The following is a 3,351-nucleotide window of genomic DNA, read 5'->3' as shown; positions in this document are numbered from 1 at the left end:
TTTTTTGTGATTTTTTAAAAGTATTATTAGTTGTTAACAAAAAAATTACAAAAAAATATATACACAACGAAAAATCACCAAATTTTAAGGATACTAATATCTCATTTTCTTAATCATGCTTGCAAAAAATTGTATTAAAATTCAATCTCTAATATATTTTTTGAGAAATACATATTTAATTTTAGATAATCTTGCAAAAAAACTAACATTAAATATGTATTTCTCAAAATATATAATAGAGATTGAATTTTGATGTAATTTTTTGCAAACATAATTAAAAAAATGAGATATTATTATTCTTAAAATTTGGTGATTTTTTGTTTTGTATATATTATTTTGTAATTTTTTAAAAGTATTATTGGTTGTTAACAAAAATAATTATAAAAAATTATATACCTAACAAAAAATCACCAATTTTTATTTATAATAATATATTATTTTTATAATCATACTTGTAAAAAATTGCATCAAAATTCAATCTCTAAGGTATTTTTTGAAAATATATATTTACTGTTAGGTATTGTTGTTGTGTTTTTAAATTATTTAAAAGCATTTTTGTCGATAGTAAAATTTGGGTGTATTTTTTTCGGCGTTTGAATAATTCGGGGACGTTTTTGGTGGTTAACCCACTTTTTTAAACACAAATCGGAGAGTCTAATTTATATATCTCCCATCATTTTAAAAAACACCAATAATTATTATGTTAAGGTATAACACTTATCCTATTTTTATTTCTAAATTTTTTAGCCTCATAAGAAAGTTGAGACAAATTTGGGGGATACAATCATTTTGAAACAATAATTTCAAAAATGAATAAATATTTTTTTTCATGAAATAGAATTCCTTTTTTAAATTTATATTAACATTAAAAATAAAAAATATAGTCAATGATGACAGCCTAGACAAGTAATAAAGTCAAGAGAAAAGAAAAAAAAATATTGATGTTTTTTTTTGGATAAACTAAAAAATATTATTGATAAACTAATATATATATATATGAATCCACTAGCTTAGCTGCATTTATATATATGGTTAGAGTGAAGAAGGTGCAGCTAAAAAATTAAATTGCCACCAAAAAAAGGTCATCTCGTGAAAGGTAAGATATATATGGATTGAGAGTAATGGTTACTTAATAATTAATAATATCCTTCCAAATATTTTATCTTAATCACTAAAGAGAGAAAAAGAAAGCAATTACTGATAGATAACAGACCATTTTGATTGATAATAATTTCCAATTTTATTTAATCTTGAAACTATAGACTACTTACATAAAATTATAATGTAAACACGTATTATGTTAAACAAATTAGTTATATACTATGCCTTCAATAACATGTGCTAATAGATATTAACAATGCTTTGATGACTCTGAAAGGTAGAGAGTAGTGGAGAGAGTAGAAATATCAAATACTATATCATGTGAAGCAATAGTATTGGTAGTGACAAAAAATATACAGATTCACGGGTCCTTGATTCCATAATAACATGATATTCCACTACTTCTTCATTCACATGCATGTCTCATCAAATCAAAATATACCCTATATTTTGCTGTCATTTTTTGTTTTCTTTCTTGTTTTTCCACTTATGTGTAGTTGGTTAATTGAACTCTGTGCCCTCTCATCACGCAAAGTTACCTGCCCTATGTTGTTCACACAAAAGGTCCAACAATTAGGATAATGGCTGAAGAAGCCATTAACATAATCCTCCAAAAAGTATAGGTTACATTACTTAATTAATAGCTTTCTAAGATTCTCGAACTTGTTTGATTTGCATTTTATTTTTTATTTTTAGTATTTTTTATCTTTAAAATTTTGTAAAAAAAAGTAATAATAATAAAATTTTATTTTGTTTACTTTTAAAAGTTTAAAGTTGAGAGAAGAGACAATATAAATAAATTTCTCATTTTATTTGTTTTATGTTTTTTTTTAATTATCAAACTCTAAATTTTTTGGATATAGAATTTTGATACCATGTCATGATACCACTTTTTTTTCTAAAGTTTAAGTTGATAGAATAAGACAACATATATAATTATATTTATATCTATAACGAAAAGAATTTCATATTTTATCTAAAAATAAAATAGTGTGCACATAGATTTAAATATCATCAATAATGGCTAGCTAGCCTCACATGATCACATCAATAGAGACATGGCACATAAACTATAATTTTGATATTTATTTGGCACAGCTAAGATGGGTTAATGCATGATAGGAACCTAGCCTTAGGCTTTATCTTTCGATGGTCTTTTGATTAGTTATAAATAGAAGGAAATTAAAATGGCAATAAAGTTTGTTAGGATTGAGTACTTGTGGGTAGTGGGAGAAGCTCTTTCTAACTACCATCTCAACCCTTTCATATTTCTTGGTTATAACATCACATTTCTTATATATAATATATATCCCCTTTGTAAATTAACATTTTTAATAAGTTACTTTATCAACATTTTTAGCCTCAGTCTAGATAAACAATTTAATTAATTAAATTTTTTTAAAAAAATAGTTTAAATAATAAATAATTATATTAAAAATAACTTATAATGCAGGTAGTAAAATGTTGAACCCTAATCGTCCCTGCGGGTACCCGTCCCGCCCCTATAATTATTAAAATCCAATAAATAAAATTAAGTTTCAAAATTTATATAACCATCATCACATACATAACATAAATTAAAGTAAAAATTTAAATAAGATACAATATTATTAATCATTTACTAATTATTTTACATATATTATACATATTATATATTAAAATTATATTATTATATATTATTATCATCCCTAGTTCTAAAAGTATTTTAAAAAAGATGTAATAAAAAGTTTTTTATTATGAGATAAGTCATTTTTTTTTAACTTCTCTATAAGCTCCTAAATAACTTCTTAAAAAACTGCAATTTGATTTTGAAAATTACACCAGACATTAATACTACTACTTTTTCATAAATTAAAAGCTCAAACAAATTACTTTTAAAACTTCCTAAACAGAGCCTTAATCCTAGTTATTGCCGGAGAAGGGAAGGTATCCTAGGTTCTTCATTATCACATATAGGTGTTTGTCATGTTTGAGTATCAAAATTTGACATAAAATATAATGAGAAAATATAAAAAACTAAATTTTAATTGGTCAACATTAGTCAATTTTAAAATTTAGATTTATAATTTATAATTTGAGATTAAAAATTTAAAATTTAAGATCTAAAATTTAAAATAAACAAAATAATTAAAAAAATTAATTTTCTAATATTACTGAAACACAACATATAATTCTTCTAAAAAGTAATGTGCCTAAGTTGGTAGTTCTACATAGCCACTAGTAAATAGAAGGAGTACAATATCTTTGTGG

The sequence above is a fragment of the Arachis ipaensis genome, chromosome B03 (genome assembly GCF_000816755.2).
Source record: "Arachis ipaensis cultivar K30076 chromosome B03, Araip1.1, whole genome shotgun sequence".
In the NCBI taxonomy this organism is placed as follows: domain Eukaryota; kingdom Viridiplantae; phylum Streptophyta; class Magnoliopsida; order Fabales; family Fabaceae; genus Arachis; species Arachis ipaensis.
Note: the sequence above shows the minus strand (reverse complement) of the source record.